Source organism: Cydia pomonella, chromosome 12, assembly GCF_033807575.1.
Source record: "Cydia pomonella isolate Wapato2018A chromosome 12, ilCydPomo1, whole genome shotgun sequence".
Classification (NCBI taxonomy): domain Eukaryota; kingdom Metazoa; phylum Arthropoda; class Insecta; order Lepidoptera; family Tortricidae; genus Cydia; species Cydia pomonella.
The window spans coordinates 13,931,782-13,947,250 of record NC_084714.1 but is presented as its reverse complement, the minus strand read 5'-3'; the positions used below and the strand labels follow the sequence as shown (position 1 = coordinate 13,947,250).

General features: G+C 35.3%; 1 protein-coding gene across 4 annotated transcripts in view; it reads right to left on the bottom strand.

Moving 5' to 3' along the window:
• Window positions 1–15,469, bottom strand: part of LOC133523661 (zinc finger homeobox protein 4) — a 151,297-nt gene that overhangs the window by 17,364 nt on the left and 118,464 nt on the right. The gene's annotated exons all lie outside the window — the stretch shown is intronic.

The following is a 15,469-nucleotide window of genomic DNA, read 5'->3' as shown; positions in this document are numbered from 1 at the left end:
TCAACTCACTTTCAACTTTGACACTGTTCAAATTGTCTTATGTATGGACAGTCCAAATCAGAACATCTGCATGATCGTAATGTAAACATTAGTGAAATAAATTAAAACCAATCAGTTATAAACCGACACGTGATTGTTAATATGTAACACTTTTAGAATAATGATAAAACCAACCCTCTTTCTGTAGCAATAAAGTCCTCATTGAGTTAAAACATTCTGTTAGTGCAACCGACGTTGACATATCAAATACAAACGTCGATTTCTTTTTCAATTTAAATCGATTAGGCAGTCTGTACCAAAAGGATTTAATATAGGAGCCGATGTTTGGTCTTTGTTTGCGCAAGTGATTTTGTTTGGCAATGATTTCTTTATATTGACTAATCTAATAAATGCGTTACAAGGGATATCAAAAACACCAATCAACTCGGGTAGCCTCATTTGTGGATAGTATTTAAAAAATATATCAACGAGAATGTATTTTTGCAATAGATATAAATTAAACCTAAGCTATTTTACCGGCGTATTTTTGATTTGAACTTTGCGGCCTAACGAAGTGTAATTTTTTCCGAATACAAAGGAATGTAAACATCCTCAGAGAAAACAACAATTAGAATAATGCCGATATCGGCGGATCGCCGCGAGCGCCCTCAGTACCACCCCACCTCCCCATTATTTTATCTAATCAAAAAGTTTTAAAAGGAAAAATTATACCGGCCTTTATTATGAGTCAACTTTCTTTCGGAGGGGAACACAGGATATATTTTTAATAACGACGCTAAAGAAAGTCATCGCACGGAATAAGGAATTCCTTTCGCGGAAATGGGAGCCTTGTCGTGATCAGTGCGAAGTTAGTATAGGCGCTTTGAATACTTTTTAATTCAAATGTGATCAAATACCTATAAACAAGAATGTATAAAAAAGTGTAAAAGAAAAATGACATTCACGTTTAAAGTAAAAGTTTGTAGTAATATAAAAGTATTCCAACGACATTAATAACAAAATCTAGGTAGGTACTTTGTATTAATATAGATTAGTATAAGTACAAGTCCTTGAATAATTTTAACCCTGAGTTACGTGGGCATTCATCATTATAAAAAATTACAAGATTGGCTATTAAATTATTGAAATTTGAAATGAAGTGGTGGATAGATAATATATGTTTTACGATAGATATGTTGTATGTAACAAGTCTTATTCTAATAAGAAAATTTTCTAATCTATGCGAATAATTTACTTATTAGAAATTTAAAAATGACCAATTTGATAGTAGATTATGATCCCCAAAATAATACGTTCACATTCAATTATTAATTCTCAATTTTCTAACATCAAAGCCACGCCAGCTAGTTTCTTTATAAATTAAGGAGGCGCAAGAAAAATACCCTAAAAAAGCGAGGGTGAGACCTCCCTCAATTTCTTTACTCAACGTTTTCAGTAAATATGGTTCGTTTATTAAAACTGGCTAACACGAAAATGAGCTCTGCTGGTTGAAATTTAAGAGTTATTTTTCTTCCGAACACGTTTATGTGTTTGAATAATATTTTTGCGAGGCCGCATTATTATTGCACACCTTGTATGCGTAAATCAGGGCCTAGGGCTGTACATTGCTCAGACAAAAAGATGCAATTATATGCAAAGGGGGAGAAGGATAATGAGGCACTTTTCTTCGGTTTCAAAGGTTGTTAGAAAAGCTAGTAGATCTGTATTATTTCTTTCTAATAGGACTATTTGTCTCTCCAAACTACTTAGATATAAAGTGCGTAGAATTTCAAGGCAAACTCAGATTTAGATTGAATATTGTTTTACCTACTCAGTGAGCTGAAAAAACCCTACCACTCAGATGCTCAAATATTTTTATCTTTATATCAACTGTTTTTTTTTTGTATACCACGACTGTGGCAAACAAGTTTACTTTAATCGTATTCCTTAGAAAATTCTGCTGGCTTTCATCGAAGTAACTAATAAAACATATCATTATGTATATTATACTTATCATGGATTACCACATTATCATCATGGTCATAAATAACGTAAATCACAAATAAGACGATGTGAAGGTAACAATAAATACACATAAGGGGATTCAAACAGGTCACATACTATTGAAATTGCCACAAAAAGTAACCATTATTCATTGATCCTGAGTTTAGTAACGTAATTTTATCAAATATATTAGAATCTGTTTAAAATACACATGAGCGAAACCGTGGAAAGAATAGCAAGTGCTTGAATAGTTTTTATGGGAATATTAGGTCAAGGTCTGGTAACCGAATGTATTCTAGTGATAATTAATTGTTTAGGTAAGAAAACTTTTAAACCATTTTTTTCTGACTACACTTCATAAATTTTTCGACAACGTAATTGTAAATACACATTAAATTTGCTTTAGGACGTAATTTCAATCTGGGTTTATTTGCTGCTAAGTCTGGTTTTAATACAATAGTGTCATTATTTTCTAAATAATGGTTTTCGAAAAAAAAAATTAGTGTACACGTCTAAGCGATATGTATTGTTAAAACCATGAAAAATTTTCAAGTATCCAATGTTTGGTATAAAAACTTAGTAACTGAGTAGTATTTCCCAGGCATTGCACATTAGCGAGACGTTTAATTCGTCGACGGAGTGGTCGTGTGAGTTTGTTTGTTTACGACTTCCTCCGCCGCGCCTAAGCCCGTAAAGAACGAGTGTAGGGCCCCACGCTGCGCTCTTTTACGTCCACAAAAACACATTTCCGTAATCACCTTATAAAGGGATTACTATAAATAAAAAGGAAAAAGGAAATTAACCGCGTTACACGAGGAAAAAATCCCGTCCCCTCGCAATATGTGGGCTCCCACTGATAAAACACTTTATGTACGTTTTTCGCGTAAATGAAACAATATGTTATTATGTATTCCTGACAGTTCTAACGATACTCCCGGTGAAGCGTAATAAACCTTATAGCCATAAACATTGAGCTCAAATTGGAATGAATAACGTTTTTAAAATACACAAGTCAGGAATCATAAACATTTTTTATTTGTTAAAAATTCTTTACGGTTTCTTGTTTTTGAGGTAAGCGTTCTGGTTGTAATTATTAGGTAAATATATTATAAGGAGGGCCCCTTGCCTGTGAAAATACATAAAAATATGCAGCTACCCCCGTAGGTTTAGGTTTATGCCCGGTCGGGCGGCGTGAGTAGGGGATAAAAAAGAAAATGAGGAGTTATGTTTTCGGTAATAAAGGACGGACGAGAGAAATCGTTTAAGACGCCGCCAAATGAGATGGAACGAATATATTTGATTATTTTTATGGCGCGGAATGGCGATACGGCCGGTCTCGGACTTAATGTCTATTTGTTTTACTAGAATTTAATATTAAGTATTGTTTACGGGTCGGGTTTATGGGCACTTATTAATTTTGAGTAAATGTAGCTTATAGTACCTATAGGTAAAGAAAAAGCTCAATAAATGTTTTTTTTTCTACGTTGTTTACCTATTGTTTGCGTGAAACACTGATAATAGTGACATGGAGCTTACGTCAAAATTGATGGACGGTCAGTGAGTAAACAGATATGGTTTTTTAAGGATTTTAGGTGTAAGCACTTACTTGTCCTTGCATGTTGATGAATTTAAATAATTTGAAGTAAACAGTCTCGTAAAATCTAAATTTTTTACACTAAAAACTTTGTATAGTCAATATTAAATATTATGTATCAATGTCATTTCGATTACGTGCTAGATTGTATTCCAATCAATAAATTAAAATTAATGTTTGTAGCTAATGACTGAAATCGAAGCTAGGAAACGTGTCGTTCCGATTTATTGCAGTCACAATTGAGAAGCTCGTTAGTTTTATGGCTTCTAAAAAAGCGGACATGAATCAATACATGGGACACAAAGCGTAATTTATTTGTCCGTCCGTAATGCTCGGGTGCAGGAGAGAAATGGGTTCAACTGGGACTTTATGGAGAATTTAGCATGAAAAAGTAAATAAATTGTATTCGCAGAAAAGTAAAAGATGACTATGTGTGACAGTGTTCTTTTATTAACATAATTTTGATGTGTACAAGATGCAATCTATCCAACCAAAATGCTACTGCATCCTCTTCACATAAAGTCAATACGGGTAACTGGCCTTCATACTAGAGCCTGTTTGACCTTACCCAAGTTTAGCTTATTGCTAATTCCTTTTGCGACGTCATGAGCTGGTTATTCCTGCTGACAAATCGATACAAATATTAATGTGGCTCGGGTGACAAGTTTAGCTATTTATCGTTCAACCTACTTGTATTTCTCGTAAAATTGTTCTTTCTAACTTTATTTTCCAAATAAAGTTTAAATATTCATGTTAATAATGTGTCCCTGCTTAATAAGATAATATGTAAAGTTTTAGGATCATGAAAAGTGATTAAATTTTTAAATGTTTTGCTTTACACGCACTCGTAAACAACATCCCTATGGAAAAACAGCGGCCGGCGACCCTCGCGACACGTAATGAAGGGAGGGCAGCATGATATAATGCACTTTTTTATTGCGCACTCCTTACCCACAGCAAAAAAAACTAAATAATTTTATATCTTACCGTTTTCACAATAAGGTCTATAACACTGACCGTACGCATTTTGACTATTAGCGTTTTTTCTGTATGAGCCTGAGAAGGGTTTGTGCCAGAGGGTTAAGCTCCGCTTGATAAAAAATTTACGTCTAGTTTCGCGAGGATGAACTTTGGGGGTCATTGGAGAATTTTTATATTTTAAGTAGTTTCTTGCAATCTTGCTCACTGGCAAGCAAATGAAGCAAGCAAGGTCCGGCTTGCAGTGACCATTGATCAAATAAAATTTGTTTAGCGTTCTAATTTGGTCGCATGAAAAATTACGAGTAAGTGGAAGCAAGATAACTATCTTAATTCATTTGGAATCAAGCGTCCCCTAGTCGTCTATACAATGAGATTCTCCTGATTATTTATTATTCTAATTTAATTCGGCTCCGAGCGTCTTCGTCGCCTGTGTTTTATCGTCAGGTAGTCTCAGTTTCTAAGAAAAAAATATTTATATCTCTCTCTATTAGAAATCCCATTGTTCGCGCGAGGGCGCGTCAGCACGCGACAAAAGGAACATTAATTATAATATCCGATTAAAAAATGCCATTTAGCTACGCGTGAGATGTCCTTTGTTTGAGATGATTGAATTTGGAATTACCAACATTAGCTACCTTCCCAAGGGAGATGCATAAAAAAATGCTCCGTACCTACCTACTTATACGAGAGATAATTTGCGGGTTTTTTCACCCGAGTTGGGGCGAAATGACATAAAGATATCAGATTACGGAGAAAGTGCAACAAGAGGCGAGACACGGACAAACTACGGTACCAAGACTGCCGAAATATGAGGATCCAATTCCATAAAGCACATCGGTTGGAGGAAACATGGGAGTTATGTCCGTACGTGCCCACACATAGTAATTAGATATTACGACTCCCAGCTAATCGTAACTCGCACGGGTGTTGTTTTACCCGAAAGGGGGAATAAATCACCGCACACTACGTTGGTAACATCGAAACACAATAAAAAAAAAACAACAAAAAAGAAACAACAACAGCGTGCGGAACAAAAGAAATTATACCGACGCGCAGATTCATTGCGAAAAAAATAGTTATGATAATAAAATAAAATGGTTAAATAAAAAGCAGTAATAATAACGGTGGAGAACAATGACGCGCATGCTACATTTTATGCGTTCCAAAATGAATCAAGTTTGTTTAGCTAGGCTCGACATAGATTAAGCTTTTTAACGTTCGCGCGCGACCCAAGTTGGCAGCTGCCGCAAATTTTTGGATTAAAGTCACTCAGAACGAAGTGAACACTGCATTCAAATGAGACGTTTTGTTTCGCCTGTCCGCTCTTATAATAACTAATGCTAGTTAGAATTGCAATTGTGACTAAACACGCGCCACCTTATCTAAAGTGCATTTATAAATAAATTATGAGTATGGAATAAACAGTTTTCTCCAAATCCAAACCGGCTAGGAGGGCTTTCACGGCGCGGACATATTTTTATAATAACGTCGGCACAGATGCACTATTAATCTCTATACTATGTACTTATTAAATCTTGGAGAAGCGGGACGATGTCGCAGGCGTATTATTAATGGAAGTGTATCACGGGAGCCATTAGATACGTAATTAACATCGATCGACGTAAAAAAACAACATCCCGAGTGGTCGGAGGAAAGGGAGAGTCGCGTCACTCTCACGACGAATAAAAACGTCATTAAAGATTGATCGTCTTGAGGAAGTATCATTAATATTATTCAATTAATAAAATGTAATTTCGCGAGGTACTCGCCCCGACGAGGAAAAAGCAATTAGTGGCTAGATTGCGTACCGTCAAAACAACTGCGTCGAGTGCTCAGAAAAAAAACGCGAGGAGCATTCATTAAAACGGAATTCGCGAGGGGTGAATACGTAAGGAGTTTTTTGCATAAGACAGTGGCGCCCTCGTTTTTCAAAGTTTTTTTTTATACCAAAACAAACTATGTGGGCGCAGTAAGCGGTTTTTCGTCACACTTGCAGAGTGTTAGCGTTGCAGTTTTTTTTTAATTGCCCTCGTAATGACTGTTGTTATGGTTTTATGGTACGGTAATGAGCAGTCGTGACATTTGCATGTACGCGGGGACTTTTTTCTTCGTCACTTTTGTTGATGAAGTTTTTTAAGCATTTTTTTTGCTTTGTTTGTAGTGTGCAGTATGGCTTTATTTCAAGTTAGCGGTTTAATATTTCAGAAGCATGTTTTTATAATGGAAGGGGTGGTTTTAAAGTGTTTACATTTCATATTGTACGAGTGTGAATATAAATGTACTCATTTGGGTGAAGTGAATAAAAAAAAAGTTAAACGGCTCGTTACGGTTCACGCCAGTTCCATCGACAGGTTGGCAAATTGATTGAGAGAGTTGAAAAGTTGTTCGCATGTAAAAGACGAGAATTGCCGTCAGTAAAGACGGCTATCACCCCTCACTCGAGCCCGCCGATGACATAAAGCAGGCACGCATAAAGCGGACGATTCGGCAATAGCGGCCGATTACGAACGACGATAGTCTGACGTGCCGACGGCCCCGATTTGGTATTAGCAATCATTAAATTGGAAATAACGCTATATCGCCGATACTCCGCTTTTCTTTTATAAATATCTCTCACGTGAACCCGTGCCGTGTCGTGTCACGAACCTAACAGAAACGATCGAAATATTCAAATGGCGATATAAAAAAGACAAGTTAGGTAGCATTTAAAAACCTTGTTTGCTCAACGACGAATCGCTTCTAGACATGATATTATAGCGCATCCGAACGTCTGGCGTCAGCCTTACCGTACCGTCGGTTTGATTCTTAACTTTTGTTAGTTAAAGTATCTTTTGCTATGATTTTAAGCTCAGCGACCATCTACGACTAACTGCATTCTAGACAATATCTAGAGTTAAAACAAATAAATGAAAGAGAATGCAGTGTGCAGTATATTTGGGCAAGTATATATTCGAGTTGGTAAACACTTTTGAGGTATTGTATAAATCCAATGTATCGCATGTATTCTAATAAGTTACCTATTGCCTAAATTGTTGGTGCTTGAATTTTAAACAGAGGTAAAAACCTAGTTCAAATACAGATAGGACAAACAGACATCTTATAAAAATGGTTAATTTTTTTTAGATCATAGGTTGGGTTGGTACTGTATGTTTTGAGCTCTTAAATCTATCTACGTAGTATCTTCTAGTTTTAGTTGCCCAAGTTGCCTTTAATTAATCGTTTAATAAAAGTCTTCCAAATGGCTTAGGGCATATAGGTGGGTGGATAACTTTGTCATAAATAAATGCTTTAAATGGTACTTTGCATAGAATATTACTACATTTTATTTAAAATAAATATGATATTAAAAACAACAAGGTACACGTGCGGCCTGCATGCAGCTCGAGTCACGCTATTTTATTACAAATCAATAAATTTAACATTTAAAATAAATACGATATATAAAACGAACTACCGTTCCGAAATTAACTACATGAATATTCATATAAATCAACATTACCGGGCAACAATGGCGCATTATCGGGTAGCAATTTATTTGCCTATTTATTGAAATTTGTAACGGGTTTTAATATTTCCATTTAGTTAGCAAATGCATAGACTAATTCTGTTACTTTCCTTTATTGGTTATTTATATGCAACAGAAAGAGACAAGCGTATGCCCCACACAATTTCTAATCAAATTGATTTTGTCATCCCAATGGAAGCCATTGATAGGATTTTTAATGGTTTAAAAAAAGCGATAATGGCGCGGAGTCGATGCGTCGGCATTATTTATAGCTAGTCGTAAATTGCAGTCGAAATTAAATCGCTGCCAAATCCCGGCATCCTTTCCCGCGTAATGATCTTTGTTATTTTTTTGCCAATTATTGGCAGATGGAGCTGATATTGTTCAACGTTGCTCTTCACTGCAATACTAATATTACTACTCATTAAATAAAAAATACAGTCGAAGGATGGGATGAAACGATCAAATGTGAACGAGTCAATTTTTCTGACAATAGTTCAAATTAAGTTGTCCGTTACTCACTTTTCTTGATATTTCGATGATTACCTAAGTATTTAAACAGTCTCAACATCTAAAATTCTAAAGCACCTGACACTTATTTTAGATCCTGCATTATTTACTTACATAGAAAGGATAAGTACTTATTGATTCTTATTGTTTTGTGGGATTAGTTAGAGAGACATTTTGCTGAATTTATTAGCAAAATGTCACTCTAGCTAATCCAGTTTCATCTTAAATCTCTCTTTGAAAGACTGCAATGGCCCCTCCTTAGTTAAACAAAGCGGCATCTATAAACATCTCGAAGAGCACAAAAGAGACGCGAAATAACGCAACCACAGTGTTCTGAGGTGCCAAAGACAATGATAATTGTTCCACGTGAAATATAGTGTTGCCACCGACAAAAGGCATAGAGAAAAAATGTACATTTTTTTCATTGTAACGCTGGCCATTCACAACAGGTAGGGCGATGTGGGGTGGGCATGGACAATGGAACCGTATCAATGGACCATGCCAATATTTTTTTGCGTGAAAAAATATTAGGTATTGAGAAAGTTTTGGATATTAATTACTTGCGGAATGATGAGCGAAAGGCGTGACAGGCGAGTTTGTCGGCGTTATGTAAAGTGAAATCCATTGCTTGATGTTGATGTTTACATACCTAGCGTTTATTATATTGTGGTGAACGTTTCCAGAAATCGAACAACCAATAGGTACCTACAGTGTGTAAATTTGTGTGTAAATTTTATACGGGCGAATATTTAAACGGTGGTTAGCAAAGGACCTAAGAAGTATATTGAAGTACATTTGTTTAGAAATACAATGAAAATATTAACCATAAAGAATAATTTGGCCCGTAATGTAAGGCAACACACAAGGTGAGTACGAGAACGAGCTTTTCAATGTAATTGTCAAGGCTTGTTTGCAGTTAACATAAAAAGCTCGTATCTCGTAATGTCATGTCATGTTATGTCTCGTAATGTTTGCAGTACCGCAATGTCTCGGTAATTAAAAACTTAATTACGGGGTCATAATTAAACGTAACTTAAATAACTTCTTAATTAATGATTACACAGATAAATTTTACGTCCGGTTTAATTTATTGCCCGTATTGAATTTTCATACAGTATCATTAATATAATTATATTGTATCGAAGAAGAAATAAGGTAAATGGGCATAATATGTACACCTAATATTATAAATGTATGAGTATCTTTATAAAATATTTGCAGTGCTTTGTAGTATAAAGTAATGCAAATATTTGATTTGTAACTACAACATGATGTTGCACGATTGGTAGAGAATGCCTTATAGCATTAAGTCCGCCTTTAGTGCGTTTTTATTTTCTTTTGTACAATAAAGATTAAATAAATAAATAATATAATATAATAATATTCACAGAAGACGGAATGTTTATAACTTCTACTAAATTAATAAAATAATTAATTACTTTACACACAACACCTAAAACAAGAAACACATTGAAATGAAATCAGTTTCATGGTAGGTTGTTGTGACTAGTTTTCATTTTTGGTTCACGGATTTATATTCCTTAGAAAAACCGGTTCCAAACTTGATTCAACACAAATTAATTACAAAAAAAAAATTAAATACCCGAGTTACAATATGTATGAAAAACGTTTCAACAGAGGGTTATCAATAAAAGCTATTTGTTAAAATCGGCAGCTGCATGCGCGAACGCATCGAAGTGTGAACCCGAAGCTTGTGACAATGGGCCTCGCTTGATGAGCGCGATAAATTAATAACACCCTGTGCTATGTTGCTATTCTGTCTTCGTATTCGTGTATTTTCATTACTTTAGAACTGCATAATAACTTTAAACATCTGCATAAGTTACATTGTTATGTTACGCACAAAACATTTCTTGAAATACCTACAAACATTTATGGGGGCGGCAGGACAGCCAGCCTAAGCGGAGTTATTCCCACTAGTTCCCAAAAGTTGCCAGTGGTAATTCCTGAGATTTTTTCCCACCTTTTACCAAACCAAGTTGATGGTAACTAGTGGGAATTCATTTCCCAGTAGTTACCACTGGTAAAAGGTGGGAAATAAATTCCCAGTAGTTACCACTGGTAACAACTTGATGGTAACTAGTGGGAATAACCCCCTATGCGTAGCCCCCTATAACTAGAAATGCGGTTTGTTTGTAATCTTCTAGGTACTAAAACTAAAAAAGTTATACTTTTTCGTATTTGGCATAAAAGTGAAAATTGACGATTTAAAGAAAAACAAAACAGAATAATTAAATTAATTGTTTTTACTAACGTATTTTTTACTGAGGCATACAAGAAGAGTATTCCATTTTTCTATCTACCTATAATTAGTAGAGATGAGGTATTCGGCCTATTTGTTGATTACAAATAATTTTATTCATATTCACTGATTGTGAGCAACAGTTAAATCTTAGTCTTCGACCGGGAGAAAGGCTGAATATTCGGTATTCGACCAAAACCACTATTCGGGACATCTCTTATAATTTGCCTACATATATTGGTAAGTATATCGAAGCTAAAACGTTTAAGTAAACACGATTCGTCTTATTCAACCAGCAGAAATACTTAGCTTATAACCTTACTTGGCTGTCGTTTTGCGTAAAGACCTGCTATCTAAAGCATTGTTTGCTATTGTAACACTTTGAAAACTTGTTTCTTATCTAGTGCCTTAGGATATAAGGAAGAGATTAAGCCAGGAATGAGATTTTTTTTGTTTTTAAAACAAGGTAATAATAATTGTACAAAAGATTAGCAAGCTGTTATAATCGTCTTTTACATATTACAGAACCTTAAATCTTATCATCATTACGTAAGGTCGTTTTTCACTCGTATTTATTGTTTGAAAGAATTTACGTCACAGGTTTAAAATAAAAGAAGCTGAGGCGTTTGTTAAGGGATTATGTCCCTTGAGATACGGGACTGCACCGCAATTGTACTTACCAAGACAATGCGTATGAGTTCAGGTAGCTGTTCCTATTTACGAAATTTACAATCTTAACTATACAGCTCAATATACGAAAAATCATCAAATATAGCTCTTATATTAAAGAAGTTAAGAATGACTTGAACCTCGGCAAATGGAAAGTGACTATACGAGAACGTAGGTTCCGCGAAACTAATGTGACTGCACATTGTTATTCTTAAGTTACAAAAATGTTAAGTTCTGTATTGTTAGCAGTGATGCTTGGCCAAGATAAATTAAATTTGTACCGATTTGAACACAAATGGCTTTAGTTTGTATAATACATTAGAATGAAACTGGCAGTTGAAACAGTATTGGTAAAGAAAATTTAAATTCAAAACGTGATTGTTAGTTTTTGTGAAACGACACTATCTTTTAAAATACATGTGTAATATCTGTAGTTCTACAAACAAGATCTTCGATAATGGTTTGGTTTAGTTTGACACTGATATAAAATCCTCAAACACACGTGAACTCATAAGGTAAGATCAATAATGATCGTCCATCTTCAAATTCCGCGACCATATTTGGACTAGATAACGTATGCTCAGATGTTAGTTTTACATATCTCCACAACGGACGGACAAACAAATAAGCCATATAAATTATAACCAATATCGATCCTATCTCAGAACAGGGTAAAAATGGAAACAAACGTATTGGAGTGACTTCGGCAAACCGAGATAAAATAAATATTTTGGGGTGGGCCGCCCTAAACAAACACATTCAGGATTTGCCGGCCGATATTCGAGTAGTTTCAATTTAATACGCCGAATTTTTCATCACGTCTCCTGTCTCTCAAAAATAAACTTTATGCTTTGTTTTTAAGGTCGATTGTCTCTTGGATGTTATGATGGAGATGGATGGCTATCTTGGATGATATTTGTTTATGATTTTTTTCCCGGCGTCTTCTATGCAATCTCTGTCGTTCATATTCCTTGGTAATAAAAATATAAGCAAGAACTGTATGGTAGGTAATTAATGAAGAAATCTTAAAGCTTCATAATAATTTGTCACTGTCAAGATAACCACGTAAAGGTAATAAGTATTGAATGTCAACAGTCAATAGCGGCAATAAGTACCTGATGTCTGTTAATCTTGTCTCTTGTTTGCTCAGGTGTTTCGCACGGTACTGTTCTGAGTCAGAACGTCAGAACTTCTTACGTGCAAAAACTTAACCCTCTAAAGATACGAGTAAGTAAAGTAAATTAAGTCGAAGAATTTGTTATCTTCTTTAATGGCATAATTGTAAGTGACACAATATGTTATATTCAATGTATTCAATATTTATAGTATAGTCTTGCTAACCCAATTTGTCAGTAAGTATACAATTATAGATAAGGTCAATGTGGGAAGACCGACATATAAAATTTATTGCTGGTAAAGACCGTCACATCATATGGCAGTATTTCCAGTCAGCTTCACTCGTTTTGCTCAACCAGCCTTCTGTAAGTGGAATATAAACGCAACGCACGTTACTAGCTACGAAAGAGCTAGTAGCCGGTCTTCCTTATGGACGGACTTCGCCACATTGATATTATTAATCACCACAAGTATTGGTTCTTCAGTTTTTAGGTAGTTCATCGTCTAACTTGACTTCGTGATTATTGATAAATCTTCACTTTCAGGGACTTACAACAAGTTCTTCAATTATAAAATGGTCGGAAAGTAATTCGAAAAACGCAGTCTTGGAGGCCGATTCTGATTAACATTTCGTTAACGTTTGGATCTTGTTATGAAACGATCAACCAGCTTGAGCGATCGTCAATTACAGCTAAATCCATACGCTCACTAATCAGGCAAAAGCGATTCTCTAATAAGCCCGCAAAATCGGAATCTCAGGGTGTACTGGTTTACTAGAGCCAATCGGTTGCTTGCGCTTGCCAATAGGAATACAGTCAGGCTGTGTCATTACATCAACGTGTGCAACGTTGAGTTGATCGCTTCGGTAATCCAGTTTAAGGCCCTAAGTTCAGATCTTCTCTCACTCTCACTGAGCGTAAGCGTGAGCGAGACGTCTGTGCGTGCTCGCGATTGCGGATATCATGTTTTTGAATTTTAATTTTTTGTAAGTTTTACAAAAGAAATAGTAATCGTTGAGTTCGACCAAACATAAAATTGTGCATTTCTAGAAGCTATTTTTATATTTTTAAGTTATTACATATGTTTAAGGTGCGGTTTAGACCTATCGAGGGAAAGTCAACAAAGTAGGTTTCGAATTGATGAAGTTTCCAGAAAAAAAAAATTAAGATTGCTAATAAAATTTATGGCAACCGTGTTGTAATCTACAAAAGCCCTACGATTTTTCAAAAACTCTGTTGACTGCACCTTAAGTGCGTTCACCGATTTCACATAGCTTTAAGAAATTTCTGGGTTAGATACAATGTTTAGCTCTAAGAACTCTTGCCCGCTCTGCAAGCAACAATGATACCCGGACGCTAATTAAAATGTTGATGGCAGAATGATGTCATTTTGTTATCATTATCCCTTGCGTCTCGCTCGTGCCAATAACTGTACGAACGAATACGAGCGAAACGGACGCGGGAATGATAATAAAATGACATTATTTCGATATTTAATTGTGTGTTCGAATTGGGTTCCATAGACCGCCATTCCCCGCGCCTTATAATTAATACTGTAAGCTTCATTCAAGACCCGGGGCGGTGCGACGCGTTATCGCGCGTTTATCGCCCGCGTGCAATATTTCTTCATTAAAGACGTACCACAGAGAGTACACGGCCGGTGCAGTATTGTAAACCGAGCATATTGACTTTTTATTTTTATGCAACGGGGGACTAAAGCCTTAATTCTAATGCCAAGTAAACATGTCTAGTCATTGTTTTGGTAGAAAATCTGGGTTAATTCGGTTTAGAGGTCTATTGTATTGTATTGGATTTATTTCAAGCAACATGGCTCATGAAAGTATTAAAAACATACAAAAAAATTAACTATTATATAGTTAGTTGTATTATTGAGTTTGCTTAATTATCTTACCTTGCCACAACGGGGTAAGTTTCTTAAAATTGTGATTTAAATAGTATGCGTAAGATCAAAATAATATTAGACGTGTCGCTATTTATAATAATATATCTATTTAGCAAGTAAAAATTATGTTGCAGTTGTCCCTCAGACAATAAGACTGAATTACAGCAAGAAAAGTTGATTGGTTCCTACTATCAATTTTTCATTTTTCATGCCCTGAAAGTAGATCATTGTTATTGTGAGAAGTGTGCAGAAAGTGATACATTTTTGCATAGCATTTTACATTCCAAGTACTTTTTTTTACGATAAGCAATTACGAGTAAACGTCAGACAGTTTCTATTGGAATATTTAGCTCCCCATTCCCTAAAAATCCATACTTTTACCTAAATTGTTAATTAAAAGAACCGTTAAGAAGTACTAGGTACGTAAGTTTATACTTAGTTATTTTTTTACTACACGTATTGTATTTTACCATCTTCGTATTCGAAATGAAAAGTAGAGTGTTTAACTCGGGTGAAAGGCATGAGTGCCTTTCATCCCTTGGTTAACAATCTATTATTAAAGCAGAGCAGCTTACGAGGTTTGCTTCTTTCCATACATTTACACACATGTAAAGAAGAAACGTATCCGACACAGAAAATTACTATGGAATACGCATTATTACTTCATATAGAGGCTATGGCTATGAGTTTGGTATGACCAAACATGAAATTGTCGCAATCGCAACCTGTAAAAGTCATGGCGCTTACGCGTTTAGGTCGCGAGATTCACGCTTCGCTTCCATAGCTTGTTGTCGGCCGACAACAACTCATGGCGAAAATATTGGCTCCATGCGCCGTAGTAATAATATGTAGTTCAATGGGAATACTTCTATCATTTTTACACTTTGTACTTTTGAAGACAAAAAAACGAATTTTAGCGTTATGACATAATTAATTTGACGCTGCT